The sequence below is a fragment of the Ptychodera flava genome, chromosome 5 (assembly GCF_041260155.1).
Source record: "Ptychodera flava strain L36383 chromosome 5, AS_Pfla_20210202, whole genome shotgun sequence".
NCBI lineage: Eukaryota > Metazoa > Hemichordata > Enteropneusta > Ptychoderidae > Ptychodera > Ptychodera flava.
Window position 1 is genome coordinate 43,329,049 of NC_091932.1, and position 14,255 is coordinate 43,343,303.

General features: G+C 35.7%; 1 long non-coding RNA gene across 1 annotated transcript in view; it reads right to left on the bottom strand.

The window, feature by feature from the left end:
• Positions 1–6,903: 6,903 nt before the first annotated feature.
• LOC139134049 (uncharacterized) overlaps positions 6,904–14,255 on the bottom strand; it is a 42,040-nt gene continuing 34,688 nt past the window's right edge. Inside the window, exon 5 of the long non-coding RNA XR_011552702.1 lies at positions 6,904–7,835. This is a non-coding gene — a long non-coding RNA (uncharacterized lncRNA). The remainder of the gene's footprint in view (positions 7,836–14,255) is intronic.

A 14,255-nucleotide genomic window follows, 5' to 3' on the forward strand; every position in this document is an offset into this window, starting at 1 on the left:
GGGAACGCCACAAGAAATATGTTTTTACGAGAATGTACGCCATCGATGCTGACAAACTGACTTCTGGAGGACAAGTAATTTGTATCCATCGCAAAGGTAAGCCTCTGACACCATAGTACTCTAACTTAGACAGCAAATTCTTGTAGGGGATTGTTCCTTAAGATATTTATACACCCTTAGACATCTGTTCAAATCGATCCGTCATACTTACGTCACCACGACTTGAACTGATTGAACAGTTTTGTGGTGTGACTCCGGTACGTTCAAGTTAAAAGTGACCCGGTGTAAAAGCGAGGTAAATCCGCAAGATGTGAGTTAGAAGGGCACTAAATAACAGGAGATAGTCTTGAAAAAACTATGTATTTTCTGCCGTTAAGATTGATTTTGATGTGATTTGTCTCTTATTAATTTTGCAATACATCGGTAAGTGAATGGAAAGCCCGAGGTCACGTGACCACTGCAATTTATCTCTGCTCTTCATAATTTAGTTTAGGATTTTGACGCACCTGGTTGCTGTCTTATGCTTTGGCTTATAATGCTCAATTATTAGCATTCACCACTTAAAACACCCACATGAATTGCTTCATTTAGAAAAGACGTTGGAGATTATTGCTTATCATTTTGTGTCAATTTTAGGGTATTAAAACTTTCTAAAGCTATGCTGCTAATTACTTATTCACTCGCATTTTAATATAACGACGCTACTATCATGGTCGCAACAGTTGCAGCTGAACGTCTCCATTAACACGCGCCTGGATGTAACGGATGGATATTGGCACGTTTTGCAGGTGCTCGATTACTAAAATTGAGGTCGATATAGCAACGGTTAGCTAATTGAACTCTGATGTATCACGGTCTGCTGCCGTCAAATACAAAGGTCTGAGTATACAATGAATTCAATACAAATATAACGGTAATACAAATTATTATTTTTGTATGACAACGCCAACGGTAGATGCTGGCTTTTCTGCAAACACAACAGGTAACCAACGGTGGATGCTGGCTTTTCTGCAAAACACGACAGGTTTGATTTCGGTGAGCTAATAATTTCAGCTGTGTGAAGTCTTTTATTAAGGCTCACACTACCTTAAAGTTTACCTGAATCTGGAGCTCCACTTTGAATTCATAATATCGGCAAATCGGGGGCAATTTATAATTTCTCAAGCACAAAACTTTCCTCGCTGACATCCAATTCTTGATTTTGGAAGAGTATGTTAAATTTGAAATATTGCTCGAGAAAAGCTTGAGCGAAAGACTATGCCTATTATTGAGGCGCTCACAACTTTAAAATTTACCTGCCTCTGGATCTGCTATTTGAATTGAAAGAAGCGTAAAGCGTGGGTAATTTATAATTTCTACAGTGAAAAATGCAAGGTGATCCCCAATTTTTTTCTTGATTTTGAAAGAGCATGTGAAACATTGTTGAAGAAAAGTTAGAGCAAAAATTTAAACCTTGGATTGAGGCGCATACAACCTTAAAGTTTCCCTGCCTGTGGAGGTGCACTTTAAATGGAAAATAACGGTAAAACGTGGGTTTCTTGTAATTTCTGTGGTAAAATAAATTGCACGGTGACCCATACTTTTTATTCTTGATTTTCAAAGAGTATGGTTGAAATATTGCTTGAGAAAAGCTTGAGCAAAAGCTTAGGTCTTTCTTTGAGACGCATACAACCGCAGTGTTTATCTGCCTGTGGAGGCGTTCTACCCAATAATTGACCTGCTGGGCGGCTGTATGTTTAGAAAAGGTCAATTACATTCTTAAGTTACAACCTGAACTTCAAAAGGAGTTTATTTATTTCAATGTCAAGAAAACCGGCAAAATTCGGCCGATTTTGGAAACTTTGGGCCGCTCCGTTGGACCCTTTTTTGGAAGAGGGGTCGTGGTTCCTCAAAACGCCCCCACACGGCCGAGTACTCGACTCTGCTTCCTTGAGGGACAGCATTTTCTGAAATTACCTCCTCACCTAAATTTACACATCCCTAGGAGTAAAAAATCTGTTTAATCACGTATCTTTCACATCTTAATCTAAAGTTCAACGGCTGTATGTAGGAAACGTCGAATTCGGGTACTACTTTCATTAGACACTATCTTCGTGGGTGACAAAGTTATTCAGCCTGACAGTGAACTAATAATCTTCAAAAGGTTTCAACTGACTTTAAAAAGAAGGTTAGTTATCGCAGAAACACCGAAAAAAACAAAAGAAATCAAAACAACCGATAAATTAACAATGTCTGTACTTGGAGTTGACATTGACATCGACCTGACAAGTGTCCCTGAATTCATCGGGGGGAATATCGAAAAGATGCCCGACAGTTTCGCAATTAAATGTCTTCCTAAAAGCAAGTAACACTCTCAGATTTTTGATTGGATTAAGGCAGTAGAATTCGCCTCGGGGACAGCTATTCGGACTATCAAGCTTTTTTTATTCTTTTCTTATCTACCACTTGTAGGGCTTAATTTTAAAGCTGTTGGTGTATAAAAACTTTCTACTGTCTGTGTATTTCGAAAATGAAAAATTTTATTTTTCTCCATAGTGTTAAGATAGAGTTGGCGGCCAGTTTGAATTGTAAATATGGCGAAATCTTGGATAATTTTGTTTCTCTTGTTCTAATATTCGCTCAGAGTTTAAATCTTAATTTTGAAAGAGAATGGTTGAAATATTCCTTGAGGAATTTAGAGGAAAGTTTAAGTCTTTCATTGTGGCGCATACAACCTTAAAGTTGACAACCTGAAACTTGACCTGCCTCTGTGGAGGCTTTTTACCCGAAAATTGACTTGTCAAGTTGCTGTGTGTTGAGAAAAGGTCAATTATATGCTAGATTTTAAGCTTGAAGTTAAAGGCACTGGCCTTTTGTTTTACATCGAAATTGTAATCCTGTGGGTAAATTTCTGATGAGACAATCTCGTGCCAACACAGGCCTTTAAAAACAAGTTTATTATTTGAATTTCAATTGAAAACAACTGGAAAATTGGCCAATTTGGGAACTTTTGGTGCTGCGGCGGACCTTCTTTTGAGTTGAGGAGCCTATCAGATGCCCCCACATGGCCAATTACTTGACTCTGCTTCCTTGAAGGGACAGCATTTTCTGAAGCTAACTCCTAACCTCACTTTACACATCCCTAGGAGTATAAAATACCGCCAATGATATGCAGCAAAATTCTACGTTGATGTTATGACAATGACTTCTGCACAGTACAACCAGAAAAACAAGAGTGACAAAAGCAAATAAGATCTGCAACTTAGGTACTGGAGGTCAACTTTAGAAACATGCATATCAACTTCTATAGCAATGGGACAAGCAGATCCTACATACATTAGCAAATGTCAATAAAAAATCAGCCAGAGAAGGCTTGACAAAAAGAAAAGGTGAGAGAGTAGGGGAAAAAATAATGTACAAAGGATCAGGTAAAAAAATTAATGCTACCTCATCAATCTTCTACACCCCCCCCCTTGATATCAAATTTTCCACCCCTTGGTATTTACCATATTTACATAGAGCTACAATGGCCAGATGGCAGGAAATATAAAGTAGGTGAGCTATTTACAACCTTGGGTATTTTTTAAATGCTATCAGTGCTGTCATTCGAATGTAAACAGCACTTAAGTTAGTTACAGATAGTGAAATGCCTTCCACTGTGGGGGTGATTATGACATCTGGAATTATCCTGGATCCAAATTTCTTATCAGTTCTTGTGTGTCTTACATGGAAAAGTTGCAAAATTGGTCTGCAATGAAAAATTAAACCTAAGCTTTATTTTCTAGACCAAATAGGACAAAATTATGTTAACAGCCTTAACCACTGTCCCACAACATATCCTTGGTTGGTGTAGGTCATTTAAGGTCACAGAATGAGAACATTACCTAGGGGAACGAGCACAATTAACGGCAGGGGGCTGGAAGAGAAAATATGTGGTGCATATATTTTTTACAGGCCCCCCTAACACCAGCAAAAATTTTAGTGGCCCCCATCACCGGCAACAAAATTTTGTGGCCCCCTCCCAAAAAAAGAAAGATTACATAGGTACAAAGTTGTACACATATATATAATCCTTATAACTTTTAATATATGCTTTAGTGAAAACAACATTCTTGCATTCTTGAAATAAATAATAAGCAAATAAATATATAAATAATAAACAAACAAAATAACATATGTTCAAGCTTTACTACTTGTAACACCTACAGCTACTTTTCAGTATTGTGTTGTGCTATTTTAATCTCAAAGAATGATGAAATTACCAAATACCTTATAAACAATCTACAAGTTCATTCAGTGCTGTTATAGTTGTTATAGTTGAAGCATTGATAAGAAATTCAATGTTACTCCACTGTAATGACAGTCTGCCATTGGAATAGTCCTTCATGGGCTAACTATAAAAGACCCATTAATGCCATTTTTTTCTCCTTTTTTCAGTAATTTTTCCAGTGTGTCCACTACGTATTCTAGTTCTTCCTATAGCATGATGAAATAACCAGTTTCAACCTAGCCTCTGTATCATTACCAACCATTATTATTGTTGACAAATGAAGTCAATTTTCAATAATAATATTGCTCATTTTACACATAACAACTGCATTGTGAGGTTTAAGACTTGGTATTTCATCATGCTACAAGGAGTTTAACAAGGAACTCCAGCTTCAACAAGGAACAAAACTGCTGAAATGTTCTGTTTGTCATGGTGTAAAAAATTTGGTGGCCCACCCCTTACTTTCCCTGGAATTTTCATGGACCACCCCAAGAACACTCATTTTTTTCATGCCCCCCCCCCCATTTTCTCTTCTGCCCCCCTTCCGTTAATTGTGCTCGGTCCCTAAATTATACAAATATCGGAGTTTCCTTGAGCAGAAGATTTTATCTAACTAATAACATCGATCCTTCAGGACTTTTATACCAAATTAGAAAGCTATCAGACAAGTAGTTTTTGAGAACAACTTTTCTTGACCAAAAATGATAAACTTGTCTAAAAATACGTTTTCTTGAACGAAAATGACAAAATTGTCTTAATAATACAAATTTGCATACTTCAGGACAATTTCCACATATCCAACTATTGATTCCCTGGGCATCTGTATGCCAAATATAAAAGCTTTCTGTCCAGCAGTTTTAAAGACAAAAGATTTTTTACGTTTTTTTTTTTTTTTACCAAAAATAACAAAAATTGCCCCAAAACGGTAATTTTGCCAATTTTGTCGTAATTTCAACAAATTAGAAGGGTAATACCAGTGCAAATATCCAACCCAAATTTGAGAGCCATTGGGCTGGCAGTTTAAGAGAAGAATATTTTTACTTAAAATGAGGAAAATAACAAAAAATTTCAGCAAAAATACAAAATTCAAGATATCTTCACGATATGCATAAAACTATATAAGTCCACCTATGGCACTTGCACACTAATTTTCAGAGCAATCAAAACAGCGGTTTTTGACATTTATTTTTTACCATTTTCACATTTTTTAAGCACATTTCCATAATTTTGGCAATGCAAACTTCATTTGAAGAAAATCCCATCTATAGCCCGGATGCATCCACACACCAAATACCAAGCTGAAACATGCAGCGGTTCATGTGTTTTTGATGTTGACGGACATACTGTACGTACATACATACATCATAGTACATACATACTTACATACACACATACATAAATACAGACGCCACCGACTTTAACTTGTACGATAACCTCACATTGGTATACAAATGTGAGCTAAAAAACTGTTTTTATCACGTATCCTTCACATCTTAATCTAAAGTTAAACAATCATGGCTGCATACGGACTTGCATTCACCTGATTTATATCAAAAAAATTTGGCGAATAAGAAGATAATTTACTTGTTTTACAACCTACAAAGTCATTGAAATAACGTCGGGCCACCTCTCTCTATAAAGGACTAAAAGTTTGGCGAAGTTGAGAACTTGATGATCCGGGTTGAACCAAGGTCATCAACTGTTTTGGACTATTTGTTTCTCGAGACATCTATAATGATTTTGACCAGAAATTCCAATAGTTGGTAAAAGCATTGGGTAATAAATATCTTTAATGTGTGTCCTACCAAACCGTGTGAAAATCTTCGATGTTAACAACCACCCCCCCCCCCCCCCCACCGAACCTTACGATTGAGCCTGACATTTGCAATTTAAAACAGTAGACTGGCATTTCAGTCGGAAAGAGAAACATGTCTGAGTTGAAAATCACATGAAAAATACAAAGATAGTGCCAAAGAAAAGAGTTTGATTTGGAGTTTTCTTGATGTTGACCGTTTCAAGTATGAAAAATGAAAGCCCACTTTAATCAATATTAGTCTGAGGACAGCGGAGACAGCAAGGCAGTAGTTTTCTGAAGATAGTCCTCAGGAATTTACAAGCTCCTTGCATCGAATGCCCGACACTTTCCAACTAAATGTTCACTAAAAAACATGTAACACTCTTACTTTTTATTGGATTAGGGTAGAATGTGCCTCAGCTCAGTTAATCTGACTCTAAACTTTTTTCAATTCTTTTCTGATGTACCACTAATCAGGGTTCATTTAAACCTCTTGAACGCATGATATCAAAATTATCAGGAGTTGTTTTGATGGTGGACTCCATATTGTGACAAACACTTTATTGAAAGTGAACCATTGAAAAAAAATCGGGAGAATACGAGTTCGATCTTGAGGTAAATGACACACGAAAGTTTTGTAAAAGTTGAGTTTCTGCAGTTGAGTTTCTCTAGATATAATATTTATCTAGGCAGTTTGTGATGTGTACTGTCAAGTGAATGGAAAGCCTGAGGTCACGTGACCAATGCCATAAATGTCCGCTGTTCATAACTTAGTCAACAATTAGTTTGATTTTCATAAATCGTGGTAAATGTGATGCTCAACAACAAATACAACAAAACCTATATACACAATATTATTGCAATCATTATATATTTTATTGCATGGATCAATCATTCATACTTCACAAGCTACAAGTAAGTATTGCATATACATGGATACATTTCCAGTTTGGTAAATAATTTGATTTAAGGTCAGGTAAACATTTCTTTGAATATTCTGCTTTGACAGATGGGTTAGCCAATGTAAAAACGTGTTTCATCTGAAATACTTATATTGTTTTCCATGAACAGAATTATTTTTTGAATCATACGACATGTTATGTACCTGGTGGTCACAAAAATGAATAAATAAACTAATCTATCAAGGTGTTATGCAGGAAGATTTCAATGGTACATTATATCTGTAAGGCTTAAATTTTGCAGTTGAAGTGATCATATCTAGTTGGTTGGAACTGTTTGACCATGTTGACACAGAAGAGATCTAGTTACTTGCACACGTCACTAGCTGCCCATATGACAATAAGAAATAAATTATAAAGAATTTGATTAAACTTCTTACTTGTTATAAATAGGTAAGTAAACTTTTTACATTAGTTACATCTAATTAAAAGCAAATTTGTATATGATTCTAAAAACATACATTTTTTTTAAATCTTACAGTGGTTTTCATTTGGAACAGGTATACAGTCTAAATAAATTTCTAAAATGTATTTATGGATGACAGACTAAATCTTTGATTTATGAATTATAAGCATAGCAATAATCTTACTTGTCTATCTCTATTTTATAAACACCAAAAACACAACACTTTGATTTCCGAGTTCATAAATGGTTTCATAGAATATAAATTATTTCACTACCAGACATTGCATAACAACATACTTTCCCTGATGAATTTGTGTAACTCATGAAGGACCCAAGATTCATTTTGCTATTCTCTGCTTGAACTGCCCTATACTCAGTCATATTTCTTCATTCTGTGATCTTTCAACATTACTATCTGCAGCAAATCTACAAAGAGAAGATGATTCTGTCAGTGTTATATATATTTGCAAAATGTAGTGGGAAAATGTATTGCACACAAAGAGTGCAATGTCACAGCTACTATGAATGTCATTAGATATTAAAATGTTAATCTATCTGGCACTGGCAGTCATGTCAAATCTCTAACACTGTCTGGGACTGCATGTATTGATCATCAATTATTATGACAGTATAAGTGTCAGTAACAACGGCATTTGCAATATCAACAGTACTGTCTATGTCGCTATAGACATGCCAATGTCAGTGGTACTGTCAATATCACTAGACATGCCAATGTCAGTGGTACTGTCAATATCACTAGATATGCCAATGTCAGTGGTACTGTCAATATCACTAGACATGCCTATGTTGGTGGTAATGTCAATATCACTAGATTTAATGCTAATGTCAGTGGTACTGTCAATATCACTAGACATGCCAATGTCAGTGGTACTGTCAATATCACTAGACATGCCGGAATGTCAGTGGTAATGTCAATATCACTGGACATGCCAATGTCAGTGAAACTCTCAATATCACTAGACATGCCTATGTTGGTGGTACTGTCAATATCACTAGACATGCCGATGTCAGTGGTACTGTCAATATCACTAGACATGACAATGTCGGTGGTTCTGTCAATATCAGTAGACATGCCAATATCAGTGGTACTGTCAATATCACTAGACATGCCAATGTCAGTGGTACTGTCAATGAAAACAAATTTAACAAACAATTATGAAGTCTTTTGGAAAAATTTGATCACTGAATAGATGAAAATAATAAACTAAGAATGTACGCCAAAATAAAACATAATTTTAGATTAGAACCCTACTTAACACAGTTGCAAGGTGAGAAAAGAAAATTGCTCACCAAACTTCGCATTAGCAATCATGAGCTAGCAATTGAAAAAGGGAGACACTCTGTTCCAAAAACCTAATTACTGAAAGATACTGCAATCAGTGTAACACCAACAGTATTGAAGATGAAACACACTTTTTATTAGTATGTCAGAAATACAAAGTCCAAAGAAAGAACTTTTTCAGTAAAATCAATTTCCCAAATGATACAACTGAAAATCAGCATATTTCTCTACTCACAAAACAAGAGTTATCTTTAAATGAACAACTTGCACATTATATTTTTACTTTATATAAACAAAGAAATACCTAGTAGTTATGTTTTATTATTAGCTACTATTATTATACTGTATTACTTTATCTTTATTGGAGAATATTTGAACTTATTTTTGTATCACACTTTAATTGCCACAAATGCGATGTAAATCCTATATTTACAAGCAAGCAATAAAATATTATTATTATTATTATTATTATTATTATTATTATTATTATATATCACTAGACATGCTAATATCAGTGGTACTGTCAATATCACTAGACATGCCAATGTCAGTGGTACTGTAAATATCACTAGACATGCCAATATCAGTGGTACTGTCAATATCACTAGACATGCCAAGGTCAGCGGTACTGTCAATATCACTAGATATGCCAATGTCAGCGGTACTGTCGCGAGATACATGTATGCCAAGGTATTGGGATATCATAAAACAATGTTGTGATCATCGCGGTCCAGCTGTTATGAGTAAGCATGTGTACTTGGCTGGGCCGATCAAGTTTCTGCAAAAAATCAATTCACCGTCATGGACAAGCTAAAGTGACGTCTTTCATAATGTCCATTCAATATCCTAAGAAAATCAAGGCTATCAATGAAGTTTGTTTGGAATTATATTTTCTTTGTAAACCACAGTTCTTTGATGCAGTGCGGTAGTCTGGTAATATCATAGCAGATGTAGTGTATGCAACACACAGTCCACACCCCAGTCATGCAAGCATGTTTTTCTGTTATAATTCAATCGGGTTAATATTGTAGCAAGGAACGTACAAAACATTGCAGATAAATCAATTGGATGATCTATGTTGATCTATGCAAATTCCAAGTTTAGTGGACATCTGAAAATTATGCTTTTTGCCTTCGTGTACGAGATGGCACGTTTACCAAGCTAGACGCTCACTGTTAAAAAAACAAAAGGTTTTATTAGTTTCACATTTCAACCCTTTCTAAATTGCATCTTTCTCAGCAATATTCCCAAAACCTCTCTCCTTGCATCCCTGCAGCTAAATGCACTGAGGAGCAACAGACTGTCATCATTAACACTTTTTTTTGCCTTGTTTTCATTTCTGCATAACTTCCAATGGCAATGATATGGTAGTACAGCAATTAATAGTTTCTGTTGTAAGTATATAAACCTATTCCTTAATTACATTGATATTAAAGATTGATATTTCATATCATTTACAACAGCTTTACATGTATGTTGACACAAAATCATTAAGTCAAATGATCATTTGATATTTTTGACCAAAGACAATAGCAGGAAAATTACCAAGTCAATCAACAACATTGCTGGTAACAACTCATGACAGCGCCCTCTAGTGAGAGTCATGATTGAACTTTGGCCTCAGCATGTCATTGTGTTACCAGGTAATATATTCCTGATGCCAAATCACGTGAGTTATAATGGCTGGTTGTTGTTGATACATGTACAGCAAACTTCTGTGACCAGTTTAACTTCCTTGTGAATTACTAGTTTCAAATCAATTATCCGGTGTGAATCAACGGACCTTGTGTGGTGACATTCAGAGACTTGGGTATGTTACACTCTTGACATTTCAGAGTTTGTGCTCAGACTATCATATATGGCAAATTGCCACTCAAACTTTTACGAAAAAACATAGTCTTGTTTAACTTCATATTTACATATCACTATGATGATTTTGATTATTCTGTCAAAGAATATGATCAGAATGTAAATATGAAGACGAGATAATGCATTAAATTTTCAGCAATTTTCTCTTTAACAGAGTAAATGGTGAAGCTTCAATACAATGGCCATTTGATTATTTGGCCTATTTTTTGACCTTAAATGACCTTTCTGAAACAACTAGAAAAGGGGAAAATGAAAGTGGTGGTGGGGAACTTGTATTGAATTTGTATTAACCCCTGTCCTCCTATGTATTCATCATTAAATAAATTCTTTATGTGATCTTTCTCTTTCACTCTGGTAGTCATTATTTGTAAACTTGGAGGGGCAAAATGAAAGAAATTGTACTAAGTCACAAACTTTGCTACTTTAATTTTCTAAGAGCATACCTTGCAAAAACAGAGTCAATAACATTTCTATTTGAACTGAACACAGCATGTGTGTGAATTATACTGACAAATGTACAGTTGTGTGCCGAGTGTAAATTTCTTGAACTGATTGTGATGAAAACATCTTTTCCATAAATTATTTTACAAATTTATTAGGATTGTATGATTCATATACCGGGTATGTCACAAGCAGCAACAAATCCAACTTGACTGATAAAAACATCTTACCAAGATAAATCTTGGTGAAAATTCAGATGAGGATAAATCAATAACATAGCATTCCAGTATTGTACCTTAGGCCAGAGACAAAATATACTTCCCTGGATTTTTTGGCAAAGCTACAGAGGTAGCATTCCAGTATTGACCCTTAGGCCAGATACAAAATATTCCTCCTTGGATATTTTTGGCAAAGCTAGAGAGGTGGCAAGCTAGCTGTAATTATTACTAATTTCTCAATGCAACTCTACACATTCCTTGAATAACATGCGAGCTAATCATTCAAAAAGCACAGTCCCCATACTGAAAAACTTTCTGATTTTCTGTTTATACCACACATGCCATACATTTGAATACTAGTATGCAGTTTGTATAGGCCGATTATAATCATGTCAGATTTACTGGTTGATTTACTGACCACTTGAAGTGAGTACGAAGTCCTGAGTGCAGGTTTCGACCACGCCATGGTTCATGACCTGCTCATCAGCTGCTATTAAAGCCCAACTAGCTGTAACTCTTGAAATTTGTTGACCTCAAAATATCTTCCTATTGGCTCTCGGATTTCTATGAATTCTACCCTCTGAAGGGATATGGGCTTTTACTACATTAGCAAATAATTCCCTTATGAAACATTTGACAAGTAAATTCAAATTTTGACATTTTAATTTCCTATCATTTTCAAAACTTGATAATATTACAAAGGGAGCAGAACATACAATGTCACAGTTGAAAACATTCACCCCTACGTACCCTGGTCCCAGTATTACTCTGTACAGTTTATGTGAAGATCAGTATCCACTGCTTTTTGCTTTTTTGCACGTGGTTGTGATGTAATGAGTGGGTACACATTTAATTGCAGTGTAATCTTTATCTTGTTCAAAATTGCACATACAGTCCCAGTGGATAGTAAATTAGTCTATACACACTCCTACATTAGTAAATTCTCACAAACTTATTTTAGTTTAGAATTAAAATCATAAAATAATGCTGAAAGATACAGCTACTGGGGATTTAACTGTTGACATGAGTACACATAACATGGCGACAATACATTGTGAGAGATGTTTTTGGAAAACAACGATAAAAATTAGCTAATGCCATCTGGTCTTCATTAATTTCATAAAACATTCTTAATGCTGACCATTTGCATTTAATTGTTATTTTTTGGAATTTCAGTTATCAATTAATTAATTTGAACAATCACTGATGGCCTTCGTCAAGAAATGCAAGCATATTTGATCATTATGTGCACTTAGAAATCATCTACACTTTTATCTTTATGAATGATTTGGTTATATTATTTACACTTTTATTGAGCGGCTGAGTTACTTTACAGTAATTTTCATATGGGCTCATTCAGAAAAAAATTGAAATAACTACAGATAACAGAAATACGTTCGAGAAGAGAGAAACTACAGGGAAACATATTCCTTCTGAAATAGTCTTCCAAGTTACATTTGAAGGTTTGATATCTGTAGGTACTTAGCATTCCATACGTTAGATCCTCAAAAGTGAAACCTACATTGACCAGCTTTTGAAATACACCTTGATACGTAACAATCCTGGCATACGCAGACCGTGTATTCTGGTCATGAACATTGCAGTTTAGAGTAAATAAACTGGATAAATATTGTGGACAAATTTCATTTATTCATTTAAACATTAAAATTTCCGTAAAGTAAAAAGTACGCTGTCTAATTGACATAACATTAAGAGATGAGAATTAATGAGAATTAATCTTCTGATTGATAATCAAAGGAAGTTCAAAAAGTACACTTAATGCTCAGAAGAGCAAGTTTAGAAAAGAATTTTTTTTTTTGAAAAAAGAGAAATTATCCTCCAAAATATGTGTAAAATAACCTGAATATGATAAACCCAAGGCATCTGTAGCAAAGTCCCATTTCAAACCTATCAGACAAGCGGTTTCAGACAATAGGTTGATGACCATAATGGAGAAGTACATTCTGAAACAAATGCTACAAATATTGGGGTAATTAGCCTAATTCAAGATTCAAGATCCATGTTCTGCAGTTTAAGCTAGAAACAGATGCATTTTCACCGAAATTTATTTTATTGATTCATGTACACTAATAACTCATCATTAGGGCTTCAGCAATGCCTTCTATTCACATGAAGTACCGTAGTAGCCTGTGATATGTGTTGACTCATTCTACATATAGGGGTCCAGGTTATTAAAGTAGGGGACTGGATAGAAATTGCAGGGAGGGAGGGCGAGTGTTTTTCAAAATAACGGCGCCTTCTATATGTATGAAGTGGTTACCTGCGATACTTGTGTTTATGAATTCTTCATGTAGGGGCTTAGTTCATTATAGTAAGGGACTGGAAAGAAACTAGAAAGCATTTGCAAGCAAAAGCGAAGTTCCAGAGACCAGAGCAGCGGAAGAAACAAGAGAATGTGTGACAAGGATAGGCGCAGAATGAAAGAGTGCTTTGGATTTTAATATTCAAGCACGTACATAGTTAGGGCTGCTAGCAGTAAACACCATATACAACTAAAAGCAAGGCGGTCCACAGATTACAAATGCCTACATGTACGGTAAAAACGCAACAGATACATACGGGGGCGACAACGCACGGAAATGTATATCAGACGACATTCTCGTGAGCCAGAGCAATAATTTTCGCTTCGCTGACCTACGCAAAAATCAATCGCTTGACGGGTAGCGCTGAGTTGTTGCCGTAAAGAGGCGCGTGGTTTACGACGATGATCACACGAGAGGAAACATCGGACCCCCGGGGGGGGGGTACCTGGTCTGAGAAGTGGTAGGGGTGTCGGCCGCACGTAAAAAACCCGGGGCCCATTTTAGACCTAAAATCTCGTTATTTTAGGACCCCATTTTAGACCTTATGACCTTTGACCTAGGTCAAAAGTCATAGTGTCAAAATTTGCAAAAATGTAATCGGGTAAAAAGCAAGCATTTGCGTGACCGAGCTACCGGCAGAGCTTACCACTACACTGCATTTACGGTTTTGTTGTTGCTGGCCAAGCCATGA